This window comes from Nomia melanderi, chromosome 11, assembly GCF_051020985.1.
Source record: "Nomia melanderi isolate GNS246 chromosome 11, iyNomMela1, whole genome shotgun sequence".
NCBI classification, from domain to species: domain Eukaryota; kingdom Metazoa; phylum Arthropoda; class Insecta; order Hymenoptera; family Halictidae; genus Nomia; species Nomia melanderi.
This window is the reverse complement of record NC_135009.1, coordinates 1,743,840-1,767,993: the sequence shown is the minus strand read 5'-3', so window position 1 is coordinate 1,767,993 and position 24,154 is coordinate 1,743,840. Positions and strand designations below refer to the sequence as shown.

At 29.9% G+C, this 24,154-nt stretch overlaps 2 protein-coding genes across 21 annotated transcripts in view; one reads left to right on the top strand and one right to left on the bottom strand.

Moving 5' to 3' along the window:
* LOC116435176 (uncharacterized) overlaps positions 1-24,154 on the top strand; it is a 384,264-nt gene that overhangs the window by 131,302 nt on the left and 228,808 nt on the right. For 3 of the 20 annotated variants that reach the window (XM_031994456.2, XM_031994454.2, XM_031994465.2), the window contains one exon: positions 14,308-14,367. The exons of the other annotated variants lie outside the window; for them this stretch is intronic. The gene's annotated coding sequence lies outside the window, so the exon portion shown is untranslated. The remainder of the gene's footprint in view (positions 1-14,307; positions 14,368-24,154) is intronic. 20 annotated transcript variants of the gene reach the window in all.
* LOC143175094 (uncharacterized) overlaps positions 1-24,154 on the bottom strand; it is a 38,633-nt gene that overhangs the window by 1,526 nt on the left and 12,953 nt on the right. The gene's annotated exons all lie outside the window — the stretch shown is intronic.

Here is a 24,154-nt window from a genome sequence, read left to right as displayed (position 1 = left end):
TTTCATCAGAAAACAAGTTTCTAATGCGTTAACCTCTATGTTAGTACTTAAGCCAAACTCCTGCTCTCTGTAATTAAGTCATAAACGTAACTGATGCCTTAGTTTGCATGCACCATCAATAATGTTCGTCGTACCAAATGCAAACTATACGAGTTTGTTTGAGATTAACACGCAGATCCCGATTTTACTGTGAACATTATGCTATTAACTAAATATATAACAATCAATATTTACGTAAATATACTTTTTCAACTCATAAATAAACAAAAGCTTGTCTATGTTTAATGAGTACTTGTTATCTAATTTTTTAATATTTATTTCAGTTATCCATAAAAAAGAATGACTAAATCTAAGAATATTCTTTGTACCTATTTACAGTCGAGACAGTTTTCTTTTAACATAAGTATATTTAAGTTTTCCAGATTTGCAGTGAACCTCTACAAAAATGTCATTTAATTTTTTAATTATTTTTTGATTTTGTAAAACATAAACGCTTTCCAACAGATCGTGTGTCTGAAGCGTATTTTCCACTTTCCTTGTATGTTTTAAAACCTCTACTATACATTAGAAATAAGCACATGGGTACCTTTCTCTTAAAACAGATAACGAGGGAACAAAAGCTTTCAGTAATTTCGTTAGACACTTTTATGCGGTATAAAAATCCAGTGCCGTTTCATTCTTATAGTATTTTATCTTCTACTATGGTTCGCAAGATAAACAAAAGAAGCACATATTAATCTTCAAAGTCACAAAATATGTATAAATTTGTGTAGAATCCTATAAAATTAAAAAAAATTGCGTCCATGTTATTAAAACTTCCGTACATAAAATTCTCTGCAGATATTCTTTTGCCGTTCTTTACTAAAAAAATGAATTTTATTTTAAGTAACAATTGTTTATTATTTAAGAACAATTTAATTTCCTCCAATACGAATAACACAGGTTTCTTCATTAATGCGATAAAATATTCCACTTAATTATAATATTTGTTTTATTTAGATATACCATATAATGGAAAATCTACTTTTTGTTAACGCGAGAACTGTAGAACTGGACTGTTCTGGCATACATAAATTCATTAAAAATGGATGACAAAAGCAGAAGTCATAGATATCACTTCGCTTCGCAGAAGAAGAGAAGTCAAAAACTTAAGCCTCTTTAAAGCATTCACCTTTTTCTTCTCACTTTTTATCTGTCCGGATCCAAAAAAAGAGGAAGATATAACTTGTCCCAGTTCCTTGAACTACCTTTGACAGATACAGGCGTTTCGTGGTACTTTCAACAAAAGGAATGGAATGGAAGCACGTCTGATGATTGCATGCAATAAACTGACCTGTTTTTTGTTTACCTTGCTTTTTCAGGTCACCTCAATCAAGCAGGTTTAAAAAACCATTCACGAACGACTTTTAATATTGTATCTCTTAATTAAAGTGAATCAAGTATTTCTTTTATGAACTTCCCTTCGTAATGTATATTACAACACAACTCTATGTACAAAATAATGATCTGAAAAGAATTACGAGATAGGAAAAGATTTTGAATCATTTGATATTTTTGTAAACTCTTTCATTTTATTATCTAATATATTATACATAGTTATTAATATAAAATATGATAATTTTGTTAAGAATGGATATTGTGCGATAATAATATAACTATAATGTTAATTACTACACAACTACTCATTTTTAAGTTACATAGTTCGCTACAATAAATTAAATAACTACAGAATTACTTCATAATATTATGTAACGCCATGTACAATATATCATCACCAGGATGATTTCATTCATATAATTTCAAGTCTTTAACAGATTGAATGTTATTATAGTCACCGATAGTGTATATCTTCAAATGAATTTAAAACTAATTTAGTTTAAACGTTTCGATTTTTTAAAATATAACTCATAGTAAAATAATAGTTTAATATAGTATTATTAAAATTCATATTAATATACGCATTTATTTTCTTGTTTTGTCGCATATTGTTTAGGTACGCAAATTTTGGTTTCAACGAAACCAAACCAAACCAATGAAATTTATTTTTAATTTATTGAGCCTGACAAGATTTAATTAACGCTAGGTTCAAGAACGTTTATCGTGCAGTTTATTCTATTATTTCTAGGGAAATTGATGTTCGTTCATTTAGATCTTGGAAATTAAAGGTTTGAAAATAGACAATTAGGATACACATTCGTGTAATTACATCAATCAATACCAACATAAACATTTTCCAAATAATGTTTTTAAAATTCATCATGCGACAAAATGATGCGTTCCGTAAACCTAGTGTTAAAAAATACGATCGAAATTCCGATCATACATCTTCTGATAACACACAGTGAACGCTTAAGCGTTATGGACTCATGGTCCATGGTCATGTAAAATTGAAAGAGTGACAATAGCAAGTGCAACTTCATTAATCATTTGAATATCGATTTTATTACACAGACCCACTGCATGTATTACGGGTAAAAAGAAAGCTGTACACTTGTCACATTATAACAAAGGTTTTCTATACAGTAACAATACATTATCGCACATACTCAAATCGTTACAAAATATTATATAATGAAAAGTGTATTAAAATATTACAGTTCAATGTTAATGTTAATAGTACATTCTTAATCAATCATATATTTAAAAACATACATAATAAATAGTAAATCATGTAACTGAATTGATGATCAAAAGAGTTTAATAAATTTAGTAATAGCTGTTTACATATTTTTTTATACACCTTTTCTGATATTCTTATTTTCAAGTTTCATTTATAAATTATTATTAATTGCCAAAATACATCCTTATTATTTAAATACAATTGCAGCTGCTTTAGAGTAGCGTTAGACTGATGACATTAAAGTAATTAGCACTTTAATTACCAGTTTCACGTATGCGTGGCTTCATTGTCCTCGAACAAATTCTAATAAACAAAAGTAATCATTTTTAATATAGTCTGTCTAATTGAAAATATTAGTTAATATTAAAATCAAACGAATACTGTATTCCACAATCTAAATAATGGTAGCTTAATCATTTTTTAAGTAAAAGGTATGTTTTCTTTTATTGATGTCATACAAAAAGTGAACAAAAAGTATCGGAAACAAATATTAAAGATAAATACATTTTACAATCAAAATCTTGGAATCCTAATTTTCAAATTATTAGATCGCTGCGTGACATAAATTTGAAAGAAATCCACTATCGTAACGATTCGTTATTTACATATTGGAATTCATAAAAATGTAATAAGCTCCATTATAAAAACCGATAGAAGATTTTGTTGTGCTATTAAAATCGTATAGAAAATAATTTGAATTGGTTCCTCCACTATTGTAAACGTTTTAATTCCGTGATCGTCAATTTTATCGTTAACACCTTTACAGCATACACGATTCTATATTACGATAATTTTGTACAAGTTACGATTATTGTTCAAACAGTTGTACCAAATGGTATTGCGCCATTCGTATTGTAAGTCGTGTAGTTAATGGGTATTTACCTTAATATGCGGCACTGCAATCAGTGGAAGTTTTCAGTGCCCAAACCTCTTACAATTGCACAATGTTATAGATGTGTACTTACCTACCTATATAGATACATACGGAGTATTTGAGCAGTCATTAGCCAGCGTGTTTCTCATAAACGTTTACATAGAAAAACGGTAAAAGGAAAATGTTCTATTGCTTTCTATAATCAAAATAATGTTCTATAATCAAAGCAGTCTCCCTATAATAAAAGTAATGGTGTATGTAAGTTTTTCATGCTTGCAATATTTTTGAAATATTAAACATGAACGCCTATATTTTAAACGAAATGGTAAATATTTATTTATAGAACAGTGAGCACTGCGTTCAGAATACGATTGAAAAATTGATACTGTTTCAGTACAAAGTTAATAAAAAGTTGTTTAAATAGATTACACGTGTACGTGACAGTCAATTTTGTCTCATATTTTGTAAATATTTTCATCCATCAAAACATGACAGACAAAAATAGAATTTGTATCTGTTTTGTTAGGCTCGTTACGTGTGCTATGTTGAAAACTAACCTCTGCTTTGTACTTATATATTTTTCCATACATACATGTAATAAACAAAATTTTATGTTTTTAATAAAATGCATATATACATACATATATCTTTATTTTTCTGTTATATTAAAAAAAAACTGTTTCTTTGACTTTAATTGTTTATACTTTGCTCCTAATAAAAACAACTATATTCAATCAATTTTCAGTAATACTATATTCTAATTTATTAACATTCTTGAATTGTCTTCCGCATATGCACTTCTTGACAATTCAGCTCAAACATTTTTAATGGTAAGTATTTGCGTAAAATGAGCAACCAAATTATTCTAAAAGTTTCACTACTTTGAAAATTAAAGAACGTTACATTACAGCATTGTGGTACTAGTGAAAAATAATTATGTTTTATTTAAAAAAAAAACATAGGAATAGTTAATCGAATAAGATACAAATAAATAGAAACGATATATGTAGCTTGCAGTGCACAGGTCTTTTCTCTTTCAAAGCCAGCGCAACTTTCTCCAAAACCTCTCGCCATTCACACTTAAAAATCATTCTCTCCCCCACAAGCATTCTTCTCACTCGCACTTATAACAAACTCTCAACCACACCCTACTCTCACCACCGCGCACTCATCATCATCGCTTACGCATCGGTCAGGAAAACTCGCCAAACCTTGGGCCTGGTCTCCATCAGTCCCTTTCTCTTTTATGGCGTTCTTCCTGTTTTTCAAAATGATCGCTGTCCCACTGCCTTAAAACTATGATACTACAGCATTATCATAATAATAAATATAATTACAAAGTTTAATTTGTTTTCCATGCTTATCTTAATGTTAATCTATTCATTCAATACATTTATCATTATAATTCATTGTCAGTCTAGTAAAAGATTTTTATGAATTTTGCCGTGGTATCAAATATCGCTCAATATAATGGCAATATTATCAATTATTTATTTTCTTATCTAATAAGGAAATTATAATTTATTTATTACTGACAATTTTTGTATCGTTAATTATTACAATTCTTTGCTTCTGTTTCTGCTTGACATTTACAAGAAAATTGTATTTCGTATGTTAGCTACAATGTAACTGCGTAGATATTTCCACCAGAAAATCATTTTTATTACTCGTTATCCTTAAAAAATTACATACTAAAATAATATGAATTAATGAAAAGCATTCGACAGACGCGGGTAGTTGGGTGACAAATGTTACAGTTGTCGGTCTGTTGTGTATTCATTTGCTTCGGATGACAGGTTCAGACGGACTGTAGATTGAACTATAGATTTCGACTAAAGCTCTGTATACGAGAAACTTGGTTCTCTTTGAACTATGTACAAAGGCTAATAAGTGTAAGCTATGTTGTAGCCGAAACTTGGCTCTGCTTTAAGTTAGCATTTGACTATCGACGAGAGGTTTTGTCGTAACGACAGCATTTTAATAAGTTAACTGCGTTTGACGTGTATACACGTCATTTTAAAGCTTGAAATGATACTAATTCTTTCAACGAAACACATACTTCATTTTTTAATTTTATTGCGTGCAAAATGAGAGATTTTTGCAACTAAATTCCACAGTTAACAGGTTAAGGATTGGTGATACATGTTGAACGCTGAATGCATTACGCCCAGTGAAATAGCAGGTATCTTTAAATTAAAGAATGTACTCGGCTTTTCTTGCTTTTGTTAAAAAATGTAAATATGTTTTTTTTTCTTATTACCGAAAAGTTATTTTGTGCATTGACGCCTATATTAAATTGACAAGGATCTGTATTTTAAATATGATACAACCTACAATATGTATTTGTGTAACATTACTTAATTTTTAGTTGAAATGGTTTTAACACAGAAAAGAAAAATAGAGAAACATAGTTATACAAAAAAATGGGCTATCGAGAAAATCCTTAACAAGTATTCAAGATTAGTTTAGGATTCCAAAAAATTGAACTTTCAATTAATACTACGTATGTGTTATACGTGCAAACAGATGTGTTCTATCTCGTCCCATACACGGGACAAGATAAGACTTTGTTACTACCTTCAAAATTATTTTTTTTCTACTTTATCCATTAAGTTCGACAAAATAATTTTACTATATTTTTATAAACAGATACTGACATTATACAGGGGAATTTTTCAGACATAAAATCAGTGAACATAAAATTATACAACACTTTTTTCTTAACGTTCCTATCTTTCCCTATTTTCCCCATGTCTCTGATTCGTTATAAACAAAATTCAAATGTGGTAAAATGAAAAATTTGTAGTGTCCGAATATTAAAGCGACTTACTGTATTTTTTCAATATCTACAATTTTAACACTTTGTCCCCCATGTTTCAATAGCATTTTCCAATGTGTCAAAGTAATTAGGACTGTATGGAAGAATACACCACCCTTGGGTCCGACACCCTTGCGGACTGCCCGGTGGTCATTTTCCATACTATAGGATTCCCCGCGATAAATCATATCATACCTGCCTATCCATTTTGAGCGTTACCCCAGATCGTTCACAAACGTAAACCACGCTTTTTATTATTTTTCGTAATTAACACGTCTGTTGTCGAATGCTTTTGAGGGCATATGTCTTTAGTTCTCGTACAGTTTCGTTGGTACAGTTGACCCTCTGCACTCGTATATCATGCTGGAGATAACAATACAAATTTGTTATAAAACGTTGGAAATTGTTTTAAAAAGTACCACATTTTAAAAGATTATAAAAATTAAATCTCATTATAATGATAAATAAATTAAATAAATGTAAAACGTTGAATTCTACCGCTGTAAATGACTATAATTCATTTCCCTAAAACCAAATGCAAGTTTATACTCAAAAACATTGAAAATAAATCGAGTGTACAATGTTAAACATCGATAACTCGAGTCCCCAAATTCTAAGACCTCTATAACTCGTAAAGTTTTTTTGTTCCCTTCGTGTCCATTAGAGAAGCTTCTATAACTCAACATACGAAAACTGTTAACTCAAATTATTTTATCCGCATTGAGTATGGTCTACTGCAAAGTTCTGATAATTTTTTAATTAAAAGAAAATAGTACATTTTCAATATATTTATTAATATTTACTGAACAATATAATTTCCACCGTTACTAATGACCTCTCCTCAACGTGATGGTAATTTGTGCATTCCATTTATGTAAAATGACTCTCTCCAATTATTTCCAAATGATTTTTAAAAACTTGAGATGACATTATCGGACGAAACTTTCCGGCATACCTAATATTTTGCACCTACAACTTGAATTCAGAGGAGGCCTAGTATCTCCAAGTCAAAATTTACTTTTATATTGATAAGAAGTAACATTTATCATATTACAAATGATTTGTTACAAATGTAAGCAAATTGGCAAAAATGTGTCCTCATACATCGTGGGGAAAAAGAAAATTTGAAAAACACAATTTTTCACAGAATTCGGGCCTTGTCGATAATATAGGACACGTGTAATGATTCGCAAAATTCTCAAAAGTAAAAGTTTTGTTATTGTTACTTCCACATGTTTGTAATCTTTATACTATACCGAGAAATGCAGCCGTGCGTTACATGGATCTATCCAAAAGTATCGCTAAACCTCTCTTATTTGGAAACTCGATAAAATGAAATCTTTTCAACTCGAGGATTTTTTGGCTTTCCTTGCGATTTGACTTATCGAGATTTGACAGTAGATTCGAATGTGTATTACCAGATCATATTGTGACGGACCGGTGCCGGGATGTTTGGAAAATAGTGTGACTGAATTTAGAAAATCTTAAGTGGCTGAAAGAATACGAGGAAGAGTGTCTGGAACCGAGCGACTGGACCATGAGAAAAGCGTGTACGTGACTGTGTGAATTTTGACTATGGATGAAGGATGCGAGTGAAAAGGGTGCAAGTGTAAGAAAGACAGCGAATGGGGGTGTGCATTAAAAGCGAGTGGGAATGCGTGGCCGTGTAATAGTTGAGCGAGACTTTTTGAGATCGGCGAGCGAGTGTTTAGAAATCTGTATAGACATTGCGACTTGTAAGGGAATAGTCTACAACATTGAGGACTCGTACAGGATAATTCCTACAATATTTATTAGGAATCTTTTTAAAAAATTTAAGAAGAAAACGCGGTATTCAATTGTTTTTAACCAATATTTTTCACTCCACGTGTTTAGTTTTAACTGAATCAGTCTTGAACTTACTTAACTAAAGAATTCATTGTACAATAGATTCATTTTATAACTTTTTATGGATAAATAATTTCAGATTATATAGTTTATACACAATTTTAGAACTTATAGAAATATATTTACAGTAAATATGAGTACACAAGTGCAATTAATCGAAAATTAAGACCACTATTTACGTATGTGTAATGGCACCACAGCGTCAGATGTCCTCATCCTTAAATTATATTGTTAAAAAAAGAAATACTAGTGAAATGCAAGGTTTTGAGATTGACTAAAAAATAAATTTACCGAAAACAACTGTAAGGACGTTTCTTAAAAATAAAGAACGTATTTTAATGGCAATAAAAGAAGGCCATCCAGTACGTTCCAGTATTATTCGTGAACATCGTAATTTCTTCGATTCTTCATAAACATTCGTTAAATGTGATCTTCTCTATCATTATTATGTACTTAAAAGAAAGTATACCTCCTAATGTGATAAATACATGTACAGATATATATGTCGCATACGTGCATACACATGTATCTTGTGTACCTCGACTTATGCCATTTTCAGCTTACGTTGCCCACTTTAGAACCAATTAGGACGTAAATCCGGAGCCTTACTGTATATAAGTTTAAATAAAAGTACTTAACACTGATTTTATGGATGTTTATTGTACACTTCATTCTATCGTTCTTAGGAGAATTGATGGTCGTTCGTTTAGATATTGAAAATTAGGGATTTAAAAATAGATTATTAGAATATATATTCGTGTAATTATATTAATCAAAACCAACAGCAACGTTGACCAAACGATGTTTATAAAATACTCGTTAAGTTGACGCATTCCGTAAACCTAGTGTTAAAACACAATCAATGTAACTTGGCAAAATTCGTGCAGAAATTACAAAATTAATAACCCAGTTCTATTATCTAAGAAGAATCACAAAAGTGCGATTAATCTAACTGATTAGTTTTACTGTTCTACTGGAACAGGTTACGACGGAATAAAGGTTGAGTCATACAGTTTGACGTGAAAATATTATTATCGTAATTAAATGTGCACATTATTGTTTAACTATGTCATAATGGAAATATTTCTTGAATACAAATCTTATTCTTGACATACAAATGCTGAGAGATTTACTTTGACGTAATACGCTTTCTTTAGTATAAAAATGTAGTATAAAATATTGAATTGGAATGATTTACCTTGTAATCATTTATCTATCATATAAATGACAAAAAATAAGTAAATTATTTATGACAAAATAGCTGTACCGATCATAGCTGAGAAATAAATCAAGGGGTTAATATTGTAATTTTTACATATAGCACATTTTTTTTTATCAAAAAGGATGTTAACTAGAAACATTTTCATTTATCTTCTAACCAGATTATATGAATGTTTTAAATGTAAGCGTGCATTTATTCGAATACCACTGCAACATGTTTTCAAAAAAAATTCTACCACAGATTGGTCAAATGTGGTAAACAATATTTTTCATATTTCACATTCTAACATTATTTGAAAAAGCATAGCTACAACTCAATATAGTCGTCTAAAATTAAAATATTTTGTAAAATCAGGTTTTAACAAAATTAGTACAAAATGTACATCAATAAATATGACAATCGGTTATCAAATAATTAATAACATTTCTGCCGAAAATTTTCAGATTACCTTCCTTTAACAAAGTGCATTTGGTCAATTATGCGTTGTCTGTCACTCTGAATTATATATGATTTAATAATTAAATTAATGTAAATCAGACGCATTTCTTTTAGTTCAAGCAATTAATAAAATAAAAATTCGGGTCAAATATTTGTAGTTGTTAACTGTTCTGAATATTTATGTATCACCAGTAATAATTTATACAAACATTTAACGTGTAAATAATAATGAAATGTGTTTTACTATAGATTAGATTTATGAAAAATTAGTGTCATTAAGAAAGTAATGCAGTTTTTACATTGGCCTTTACTTTTGTAATTGGAACTTTGACATTTCAAACAACATTACAATTATTGGATTTTCTACCCACATTTTCAGTGACGTAGGTTTGTAATAGGTCTTCAGAAATTGATGCTAAAGTGAAACATTATGTAGAAATATGTAGGATCAGTAATAGAAATATATATGTACTATAATATTAAAGCTATTTGTTATAAATCGAATTTATAAATCAAATTTTGAGACAATTTAATATATATTAAATAGGACACTTGAATATTAACCAAAAACAACTGATTTTTATCAAAAGTTAGTTACACTTAACTGTCATGCTTTCTCAGGCATATAATAATAATCGTATTTATACCCTTCCTATGAAGCTGAGTAAAAATTAAGATTACGTGAACAAAATCTGATAATCTGTACGTATGTATAATACATTGAACTGTATACAAATTTTTATCAGATTAGGAAATGTTGAAAATTGAATATGCTATTCGCAAAATTGTCTTAAGTAGTAGTAAAAGTTAATAAGGTGAAAAACTAGTAGAATATAAAAATGACTACAATACAAGAATATTTTCATATCGAATGTACCTTTATGAAAATATTTTTTATTATTCTTACGTTCTTACTTCGATCTTACAATTAATTCTACATCTTACAGAGCGAATTATGCGCGAAGGGTGATTTATAGAAATTTATAAAAACAATATAAACTGAAGTTAATAGGTATATAGCAACAAATAATGCATTACTCTCTTATGAAATCCCTATGAATCATTTGTAGAAAAAGTAAGGATCAATATTGTCTCATGAATATTCATTAGCATTTTTCCATATCCTAAGTCATTTATATGAACAGAAAGTTCATCTTTCCTATACTCGGTTAACTCCAGTCAGAGAACGAAAAAATATACATTGGTTTCGTCCCTAAGTACACCGACGCGTCTGCATTTGACAAAGTCCCGGAACTGAAGTCGACGAAGACTAAAAAGTTTGCGCATTTTTTCAAAGTTGGAGTGGTTTGTCCTCTTATAGTTTGGGGAGTGCCGAAGTTACAGTTCACGGTACTAATTCACGAAAATGGTAGGGTGTTCTTTTATAAGAGATGATTGATGGAGAGTGGATAACCGGCTTCCTACTATGGTTGCTCGTAGAAAAGACGTAGGAACTCCATTAACATTAGATTTATGAACATTGATTGTATATTTATTCTTACCGAAACCCATCACAGGATTCACGGATACATTAAAATATAATTTTCTATAACTGAATAGTGTCCTCAAATAAGAATCTATGTTACATTTTAACACATTCGCAGGGAAATTTTTGTTAAAGTTTCCTACAAAACGAAGTATTTTAATGATATAGAAATATTTCAATATATGCGTATTAAAATTGCGATAATTATTTTTGTAATTAATATATAATATAATGGGTAACCTTATATCGTTTCTTGACGACAATGCGAATGTGTTAACACATCGTTCACCGGCAATTTCACACAGAAGCTATCCCATGTCATCGATTATTACTCTGTAATTAAAGATGAAAGTGAAACAATCTAAATTATCTTTAACATATTTTATTTCTACATAATGAATTGAAATGAAACTTTGTTCATATGTATCTTCTATATAACTTTTAATATTTTAGTTTTACAATATTGTATATTGTCCTGCGGTTCAAAAATTGAAATAGTTAATGCAAGTGCAAACACAAGTTAATTCGTGACCGGAACAACAATGTGTTAATTAGAATTAAAATATTATAATATGACTTTATAATCTTTGGATATTATTTTAGTGTACCTCTCTATAATTTGAACTGTAATATCTTGGTATATAGCAAATGTAACATAAACCTTTTTCGAAGTCACCATTCAATTACGAATTTATTCAGACATTTCTTATTACATAAATTAATCACACGCAATATCGTGGAATGATGGTTTGTCATAATAAAGCCGTTGTAGGGTTCGAATATTGAGAGCGTAAAGTGTTTTAACTGTTTGACTGCTGAGGAGAGCTATCGCGCCCCTCTTATATTTTGCCAAAATTGCGAAGAGCGCGATAGCGCTCCTTTTTTGTTATGCCAAGACTGCGTGTTTACTAATTTTATCCACAAAATGAATTAAAACAAATTGAAGTAAACAAATGGTATTTTTAAAAAATTTTGTCGTTGCAATGCAATATAAGTGAGTTTATTGTATGAAAAGTGTTTTCCATTTTTTCCCATACACGCGCAATTAGTGCCGCAGTTTTGGCATATGTCCGGAAAAATCCGTCAGCTGCCAAACGGTTAATAGAAATTTCCATAAAGTTTGAATATGCATGAAGTGTGTTAATTATGTGCTACTCTGAATCAATAATGCAACTGTTAAATAATTTATTGATAAATTTGGTGGTTATCGCGACTTTTACTTATGATTTTACGAATGTTACAATAAACTATGAAATTAGCTAATGTGATTTTGTTGACTCGATTCAGCTATATTTTTATCTCAATAGTAAATTTGCTCATGAAAATATTGAGTAATAGTGTAGGTATTTATTGTTCTACACAACTCACAATGTTTGACGTGAATTTTAAAAATATAAATGTTTTTATTCAACAATAAATGAAAGTAATTTTAGAGGGAATATCAGATAAAAATCTAAAACATTCAAATTATGGTAAAGACATCATTTTCGAACCTTATTAATCCATGTTTTGCTGTTATTATTTTGCAAAGACGATTATAAATTGTAAGTAATTTTACTTCAATGTATCTCTTTATAGTATATTAGATAAAAGTATTTTATAAATAATCATCATTTCGTTAAAAACCAGTTAAAAATAACTGAACAATTCAGTTGGCACGTTTTATTTTAACTCTGAATAAAAGAAATAATATTAGTTTAAAAAGAGAAAGAAAAAGATATTTAAACGTACTTTCCTGTGTTAAAAATAGCTACCAACTGCAGCATACGTCAGTCAAGTTAGTAGGAGTGCGGACATTGATCTACTGACAGTGTGTAAAACAAATGCTTTCCTCGAAGTTGTAATTTGTGATCTCAAGTAAAGATTAACAAAGAAATTTAAACAGTAATCGTTACATAATATCAAAATTGCTGACTCATTAAAATCTAAACAAGCATATAAATAAACCTTCTACTAAATTTTCGAATTAATAATAATTACAGTAATTACATTTATCATCGAAAATTTGTTATACAAATACATACTCACATCAAGTATCAATATTTATTACGTACTGTGCTTAATTCAATGATAAGAAAATTGTTTAAAAATATTCCAATGTAAACAATAATACTTTTATGTTCCTAATATTTGCCAGTGCTTAAAATAAATAATCGGAAAGTTTTAAGTTATTTTTTCTGAGTTAATTACACAAATTAATTACTTGAAATATTTTGTACTGAAGAAAACACTCTGAAATTGCCTGGGGGAAAGTTAAAGGAATAGACTGATCTAAACATATAATTTGAAATTTACCGCAATGCAGAGAATCCATAACAGTTTCGTTGTACCTATACATCTACGTTTACACATTAAGAACTAACAGGCAATTGAGCTCTTACAATGTGAAGTATTTTATTTGCGTGACTGCAGTACTTTGTTTCGAAACTAGAAACTGACTTGAAAATTCAAAATTTATGCCAATTTGTTCATTTAAACCCTTTCTTTTTAAATTATTCCTTAAGAAACATATTTGCAAAATACATAAGTAAAATTTTTTTCCTTATTATCTATTATATATAGTAAAATTGCACACAGCTGTGTTATTTTAAATATTAACATAAAGAATACTGGTTTCAGTTATATATTTCTGCAAACGAATGCATATTAAGTATAAAATTCAATGTAATATTTCTTCAAACTTGTTACTATCTATTTAACATTGTGTTAATTAAATGTACACTTCATGCTACCGTATTGACTTAGAATTTCAAACTGTCGTAACTGTATTTCAACATGAGTCCGTTGAGATTTGCTTCAGCGTCTCACGTTATTGTTTTCATTATTTTCTAATGTTGCATTTAAAACGTAAAAAGATTAGCGTTATGTCTGATTTATAACCTGTATCTTCTGGAAAATATATTGTAATACATTACCTTTCTGAGATATACTATTATAGCCTATATGTATTTAAATTCCACAGTTACCTGGTTAAGGCTGATGCTATGGAACTGACTGATCATCCTTTTATTTAAAATAAAACGTAAGTTACATGAAATTTTCCACAAACATAGAAAACATAAAAATCATTTACATATAAATTTAGTTAATTCAAAAATTAAGTGTTTGATGTAATATAAATAGAAATTTATAAAATAAAATTGTTATTACAAAATCACTGAACATAAATCAAACAACTTCATGTGTATGTAATAAAAATATCATATATCCATAATGCCTAGTAATTATTCCAAGTGTTAGTTTTTGCTTGGCAATGAATAAAATTAAGGTTTATTTAATATACAGAAATGGCAAAACAATTATATAAATGATGTATTTCGTGTATGATTCGCTGTTATTAATCTCGTAAAATTGATTGTTATGGTTCGATTATATAAATCAAGCTTTTTCTCTTTGTACTGCAATGTCAGAGTCGTTGAAAATTGAAATTCTGGCTGATGAATTACGGTTTACTTGTCGATTGCAACGGAAGTTGTATATTGCAACCCATTTGTTTTCTGAAACGTTCAATGACACCCTATGATATTCCGGACAGAATGATTAAATTTTAGCGCGTAAGAGTTTGATCCACATGATATCTTTTTTGAAAATACAATGAAAATTCAATTTGTTGAAAAGCAAATGTTATTTGTTAGAATTTTAACCTTTGAAGTACATTAGTCTAATTGTAAGTATTACTTAATAGTAAACGTATGATATTTTTTATTTTCTATGTAAAGACAAATCTTTTTATTATTAACCATATCATACGATCTTTTGTAGAAGTATATAATCATACAATATTTATTAATAATCTGTATATCTACAATACAATGTAAACATCCCAATGTAAAATTGATTCAACACTACGTTTCACATTGAATTACACTGATCTCATTCCAACTCGTCCTAATTATATTTCTCAAAATATAAGAATTTTTTATTTATCAATTAATTCAAATTTTATATTTTTACGTACTAAACAGAAATATTCACATAAAATAAAAACTTTTACTATTTATTAACGAAGAACTATCCAGAATGTTCATATATCTCATGTAAATAAAAAATCGAAGACACTTCTGTCATTCTGGTATTGGGAGTCCATTTCTGAAATATTAACCTTTTGCGATTGAACATCGGAATAGTGACAATTTTGTGCTTGAATATCTATATTCGAAAGTGATGTATGAACAATCACATAGTAAGAGATTAAAGTAGATTTTCTTCTTTTTTACTATGTAGGTCTTCTATGCATAATTCTATGTTTTATGGAAAGAATTTTCAGAAGTTCAAAAACTTCTCGTTGGCGAGAGATTAAAAATTGAAACTTGAAAGTTCAACTTTCCAGACGCTCTCCCTAAATTCCTGTTACCGAAGTACTCAGACATATACACAGATATAGTCAATATAAGCCTCTGTTTTGAAAACCTTGCTACAACTTGTCTATGGCTTTTAGCGGACCAGTGCCGCAATATTTATGGCGATACTTTTACTGATTAGATCGAATGCCACATCTATTACGATACAAAATCATTTTATTATTTTAGCTTAGTATTTATACTTAAAATACGTCTGGACCTTTAAGGGTTAATGCTTTCTTTCTTCTGTTAATATCATGCATAGTCATTACTAATTCTTCAAAATGTACGAAGTGAACAGTAAAATACATAGTAAATGTGTATACGTAGAACATTCTGATACGTCTCTATTATTTTGAATGCATTTTAATTAAAAATGAACGTATCGGTACCTAAGTATACAAGTATCTAGATAAAAGTAACCTGATCGCTTAACCGGATCGTTAATAATCATATGTAGAGTTCTAATTTACAAATTCAATTTTCTTTTTTATTTAAGTTTTTAGAAAAATATATTACTTCACTGTTTTGTTTACTTTAATCCCTTGCCCTGTGATTTCGTTCTCAACTCCGAACGATACGACTACTTTGTCATTAATAATTTGTTGGAAAAAGAGAAAAAGTGTAGGTATAGTCTATGTCTACGTTTGCTCTTAAGTATAACAATTGATTACAGAAGAATAATATTTACTTTCAATTCGAATGAATCGAGTAATATTTATGTCTGTTAAATCAGGTTGAAAGTCTTCACCACGAGTTTGACATGTTGTCGGCAAGGGGTTAATGTATATAATACTCGTGTTTGCACGTTTCTTGCCACTGGTCCAAATTAATGTCGTTCAACTATAATTCAATTGAATTAATTAATTTAAATTTAAAATATATCCATTAAGTTAGTATTGATAAAAAATATGTCCTTTATAATATTGTAACATAAAAATGTTATGTTTATGTTATTATAAAGCAACTATATACTAATATAGGTAAATATAAGAAGAAATTAATGTAGGTAAATATTTTTACAACAGAATCAATAGCACTATCCATATTTTGTACTACTTTGGCAATAAACCTATTAATTGTCCAAGTATCTTTGTGTCTAAAGTGTCGTTTGCTAACAGCATTACTAATGAGTTAATAAAAAACACAAGATAAAATACTCCAGCACCTTCTTCCTTCTTTCTTCCTATTACTTTGCCATTATTATTTCAGTGCCAATTTTTATTACAGTAAAAATTATATTCCTAAGTTTAATATGTTCAGTACAGCGTATACTATCTCTAGTACTTGATAATGTCTGTGGGGAAATATTTTTATGTTACAAAGCAATGAAAATATAAAGAAATTATATTAAAATATACAAAAGTGGGATAGAATATAAAGATTCTATAAACAACTGTACGAATACCAGCAGCAGAAAACTAAGGTTTTATATGCTTGCATATCAGGAAAGTACTTGCATAAAATACGGAACTCTAAAAATTTTAATATCACCCTCCCCCCTGTTCAACTACTTGCACGAAGTTAAGTCGTTATGTTGAAGTGTTTGTAGTGTACAATATTACCTACTGTCTGCACAACGAGTGCACATTTACGACCTAATCTATTAGTTATTTAGTTTTTGTGACCAAGGTTATTTATGGCAACTTAAATCTGAAGTAATTATCTGAAGTGTATTAAATACAGAAGTTTGATCTTTTGAATCCCGAGACTATATAAAATATGTGGTTTCGATTTACCTACATGTATCTGTAACTTATTTTACTCTTTTGTCTGAATAAATGAATTTTACTATTTTTGCGCCATCATTTGAAATTAATTAACTTCAAAATGAAATTTAGAATAGAAAATTTCCAATTATAAATTCCATTTTACATTCCTAAAGTAGTGAACAAATTTTATTGACAAAAAAGTTTTTCTAGAATTCAATGAACTTAAAAGGAGTTATTAACATTAATTAACATCATTGTAATTTCGATTTTACATTCTTCAAGAAATCAACACTTTATTAATAACCAGTTGTTGATAAAATAAAAATGTTAAGATCGAATTGTTACTAAATTGGGACTGCGGGTCCACGCAGACCCATAATTAGACATTGCCGACACAAACGTTTTGATCTTGAAATATAAGTTATTTTATTACTAAAAAATTTTATATTAACTAAACTATTGAACAATGCAAAGATTGTATAAAAGAACAATAGTCATCAACTCAGGATCCGAACGAGGATAAATGACGAGCAAATATGAAAAGCACAATAGTAATATTAAAGTATTTGTACAGGAGATTGAATATTTATAGTGAACTATCATAAATCCAGATACAGAATCGGGTTTCGTGGTTCTTTATTGTACAGAAGCTCAACAATTACTTTTATTCTTAGAAAGTTTTACAGCAATATCATACATCTTCCTATTCTCCAAACAAAGCTTTAAATTGATTATAGCTGCTGTACAATTTAAAAAAATTATGACTGACATTTTAAAAGCATTCTAAAGTTAGCTCGGTATAAAAATTCAAACAATAATAGACGGAATTATAACTAGACTGCAAATTTATATGTAAACATAATGTTTTATATAGCGTACCATATACAGTACGTTCCATTAAAGATCCTATCAGGCTTTAAACAACTCGAAAAAGTCATTAATCCGTTAAGCGGGAAATCGTCAACTAGGATATCCGAATAGGCACAAATAATACGGAATAATAATGATTTTACACGATTCATTTAACGATTACAACTGTAATTTAGCACGTTGAATGCGAGTCACCCATAACCCCAAACCTAATCGAGTTACTATAGTTTACTCATTTAAACGACGATTTTTTGAAAATATTCCTATATTATAAATAATGTTACCTAATACGGCGACATTCAGCTAGATCAACGTGTAATGCAATTCAATCGAATGGTTTAACATTATTGTTCCGGCACGGTTTATTTGGTTAAGACACACATCATAAAAAGAACGGCAGCTCAACCACCTAAACCCCGAGCGCACAGCCACCGGTACCTTTGCAGGTCAGAAGGGACGACATACCCCCTACCTCCACTACAAGTAATGTGGGCGTAGGTTAAAAAACTATAACTAGCAACACTCCGATAGTTTAGCCTTCTGATTTATCACTAAGGACACCGCCCTATCTCAGTATTTTTATATATAGAGAGAGACATGGAGAGACTAGACAGACAGACATACTTCACAAGTTCATAACAATCACGCTGTACTCATTGGACAACACACACACTTTAACTTTGTAAACCCATACACATTCCTATCACTCAATATTCAACAAATACAGTCCACTTTCGAACGAGAAAAGGAGAAGCCCTTTTTCATCACATCTATTTCACACAAGGTTAATTCGGCGTGTGAAAGTGTTACGCCACGTCCACTATTACTGCCTGGACAGCGTGCACGAACAATTATATTTTTTCCATTTTTGTGTATTTTGTTCTTCAAAATCGTGCGGCATTCAACGTGTTAATTTACATTTGTATGTATATTAAGGTATACTTTAATACAAAGGTGCTATATAAACAAATATAAAAACTAGAAATCAGTCAAAGATGAGGACAAATAAACATTACAAATATATTCATCATCCCCGGTTAACAGGTTAAAATTGATCAAATTTTCAAATAATACATACATATACTGAATTTAAGAGGAACACGGGTATTACAAATGCATAAAGTCTGTGGTTTAGTCATAATTGACATTGAAAATATACTGAACTGAACGATTCATGCACGTGGCTCGACGCAACAGTTTGACCGGATGTTTCGCAGTTGTACTGTGTTAATGCTTCGTATAAAAACCTAATTCTCCTGAACTTATTTACCTCATTCTTTTAAAATTTCGACATCTTTGTAATATTACTGAATAATTCTGCTGAAATTCTTTTCGTGGTAAAAGGGCATATGAAAAGTTATAGAAAATTGATTTAAAAGATTTCTTTTCTTCAACATTTAAATAAATAATACGTTATGTTAAAACTTTCTTATAATAACGGATTCGTAATATTCGTGGCGAAAAAGGAAAGCAAAAATCAAGTAAGTTCTAAATGCAAAAATTGGGCCTAAAGTTTTTCTAAGACCTAAAATGGTTACCTTGCGTATTAGAAATTACTAATTATGAATATATTTAAAAAACTGAATTTTATTTAATAAATAGTCACAGTAAAAATGTTCAACGTGCTTTTCTCTTTAGAGTTGAAACGAAATCTCAGGATATGTTTAACCAACTGATTCGACACAACTTTTTAATGAAATTTTCTGATAGAACTTTTTAATAAAACTTCCCATGTATGTGTTTGATGAAATTCAGTTCGAATTGCCTGAATCATTGTTGAATTCATATCTCCAATTTTTAGTTATAATGAAAAAAGGGGTAAAAGTTTCCCAAACGAGAAAAGAAATTTTTCATTGAACATTTTATTGTGTTTCCCTGTTTCTTAAAAATTTAAATAGTAGTTTAATTAACAAGTAGCTATTAGCATGGTTACTTAAATTAAAATTGTATGATCTACAGCAGTTTATACGAACACTTAAGTCACCCAAAATTACTGAAGTTTTATAGACTCAATTTTTGAAAAAAGAAATTATATTTATTTTTCGAGATAATACAGTACTTAAATATTGCAATGAGGTGACTATATTTGAAAGTTACATCTTTTGCTGTCGCACGCGATATCGTAATTAATAAAAATTCTATGTATTAATTCATCATTATTTACTTTTACAACAAAAACAAAGAATTCGAAATTTTAAGCGATTATACGCATTTATGCATTAGTTGATCTATAAAACTGTTGAATTCTGTATCACTACAGAAAAATTCCGTGGAATAACGGAGCAAGGAGAAAACATATCAGTGGAACCCCGTTTATCCAGCTTAAACGGAATTGGATGCAACCCGTATGATTGAAAGTTCAAATAATCCGAAAAATTTGTTAGAAATATAAATAACAAATAAATAACAATATTTTAATATATATTGCACATTTTGAGTACATCTACAGCAATATTAACAGTATAAAACAAGGTACGTATTTACATACATGAGTTCGATTTCAATCGGTGTACCCACTGTAGAAACAATTAAGATACTGTAAATAAGATGAGGAGAGAGATTCCTCAGTGACGAATCCAACGCATTGACGTAGACATAGATTCAGTATATTAACAATAATTTATAGAAATGAAAGGCACAGATTATGTTTTATATCCAACAATATCCAGAATATGCTTAAGTTTTTCAGACAAATTAACCTTTTAAGTTCATTATGATTGAGATACATCTATTCCGTTAATCATGTATTATTATTGATACAACTAGTATATAATTATATAATAAGTCATTATGTAATAAGTATTATTAAGTAATATATACAAATGTTGGTGGTAATTAATGATTTTACTGTTAATGTGATTATCTTAAAATAAACTCAAATAATGAAAAATCCAGACAAACTAAAAATCTGGATTAATAGGAACTAGATAAACGGAGTTCCACGATATTCGTAAATCGAAGTTAGTATTATTAAAAGTGAGATTAAAGAAACGTGATTACACAACTGTTTACATTTCTACTTTTAAGACTGCACACGCGTAATAATATTCAACAATGAAAATAATTTTACGAACACCGCTTTGTATAAATTGAAAATTATTACGCTCTCATCCCTTAGAAACCACTGTTGTGACAATTTTTTTAAATGTAGGATAAATTTCAATGTAATCCATTCACGTGATAATCATTTTATACATTTTTTGGATAAAGTCCGCTTAGATAGTGCAGTATAGACATAATCTAAGAAATACTTATAAGCTAACTAGATAGTACTCTGATAGTATGGTGTTACAGTGAAAAACGAAAAATATAACGTAATAACATTTATTAACACTAAACCTACCACACGGGTCAAATTGACTCACTTCAGAATCTTCACTTTGCAAGTATTTAAATTACAAAGACGTTTTTGCAAAAGATTTTCAATTGAATTTATATTTGCACAGATACAAGACTAGGAGATCTATCATATCTCAAGAAACGTATTATTCTAATTTTTATACAAAGTTGAAAATAAGTCACTCTAATTGCTCGATAGTTTTAGTATTAATTCACCACGGCAAGATACAAACACACACTACGAGTCTCACAAGTTATTCTAAGTGAACGGATTAAAAATAGAAACGTAAACCTCAAATTCGTTGATCCCAGTAATGCGATTGATTAAAAATTTTTAAAAGGAAGTAAAAGTAACAGCGCTTGGAGGCATGCAGCGTGCGGGTTTACGTGTTGTATACTATATGTACTATATGTATATGCGCATATATAGACGTGTATGCAGTTAACCGAACTATAGAGTAACTGTAGACTCTAGATTTCTGGAGGCTGCGCATAAAGGCGCGCCAATGTAAACCGCAATCTTCATTTGTTGCTTGAAGGCTTGAGGCCAGCTGGCTGTCGACACTGAGGCTTTGTTCAGTGTTTTCGTTGGCAGGGAACGGTATCGTGTTTGAGCGCGTATCACGCAACCCGGAAAGGTCAGCACCCATGTACGCCCCTCACTATTAATGATTCTTATCGCGTTCACGCACCAATTTCCATTGATATACGTTCCAAGGGCTGCGCGATTTTTATCCCCCACGCTAATAACCAGCTTTTTCGGAAGTGGCTGTTCTTTCGCGCTCCACGTTAAAAATTTTAATTTCGCTGGATTTCTTGCGGTTAACCGACATGTCACGAAAACATACCTTCGAATCTACCTTGGTCACATGTTACGTTCCGGTTAGTTGCCTTTTATTGTTTCTTAAAGCGCAAGGAGATTATGTGTCGGTTTACTTCGTAAACTTTTTTCGTTTGAGAATTAGATTAGTTTAAATTAAATAACTACGCGTGTTTGTTAACAATATTTTAATTTCTGCATATAGTTATTTACATTGTTCTGGAATAATTTGTTGATAAAATGAATAATTTACACATTCGTTGCCATCTTATCCGGTGAGATATATAGTTGGTATTTACTGAAGGCATTCTGATGGAATACCAGAGAGGCTAAGAGAAAACTAGTGTTTAGTGCCAATAGAACCCAGTACATATTTAGATTGAAAATAAATCTATAATATAAAAAAAAAAGTTTGTAACCAACTGAGCAGTTTAAGGTTTCAAGTATCAGTTACATTGCCAATGAATGTGTTAATAATGTGTTATTTCGCTATTGTGCTTGCAAATACTACTTTATCACTAACAATTTTCTAGTTTTAATAAACATTTTATATTAAACATTTATGTGTTCACTATTCAAATGAAAAAAATGAATTCTATTTTATATTTTAATGAATCTATCTTGATATTATAATGCAAAAGATAAATATTCGTTAAATAACAATTTGAAAGAAGATACTGTTTTAAGAATCGTCGTTAAATACTCTATACAGGATGATTCGTTTAACTGTTTCAAGCTGTAACTCGGTGAGTAGGTCTCGAAGCAGGAATAATGAAGTCCAGAAATTGATCTTATTATTCAAATATTTATGTTGATCCGTCACGGCTTAACAGAGTCGACATATGCAGAGACTTAAGCTCTTTACAGCACGGGGCAAAAAACGGCTCTTACTGTTTAGTATTTTAACGGCACATCACGGCAATACTCATTGGCCTTTTGAAATCAAATTCCAAAACTTTCCTTTCACCCGCATGTGGCAGCCAGCGACGGGTTGTAAATACATATTTCTGAAGGGCGACCAAATGGTATCCTAAGGACACTCGGTACCTGGGGTTTGCATGGAAGAAATTTCTATCCAAGCTAAAAACATAGTCTCTGCATGTCTTAGGTAGCACCCCACCCTCGTTAGACTACGCCAAGGGCGCAGCGACGGTGGAGACAATTCGTTTCGAAAGCCCCTGATTGGGACTTGTCAATTTTGGCGATAACTAATCAGGGTGTTTTCTTAAATTTCGGAGCTGACGATCTGACTCGCAGATCGCCAGCGAAACAGACAACTCAAAACTTTCGAACGATACACATCATACAAGCGCGTCTTAGTGTTCAGACATAATTGTACACACAAAAAATACAGTCCACTAACGAGGAAGCAAGCGGTCTCATTTAATCAGCTCCAAGTAAGGACGCTGCTGTGAACACCAAACAATTTGAAATATAAGAATTGATTCTAATTTGGAAAATACGAAAATGTTTAAATATATGTTTTATTAATGTATAATAAAATGAACATGTTTATTAGTTTACAAAGTATTTTAATAATGTGGATTGCACTTTCTTTTTCTTCTTCATATCTTTATGGGTACATGTAATAATGAATCCGTAGATATTTTGGCTACATCTCTGTTAATTTGTATGCTTCGATCCATGATTCGATGATTTGATTTTTTACAAAGGACTATATCGTTGAAAGAAGTTCCACGAATCTCTTATTAACTTATCTTTTGTTCG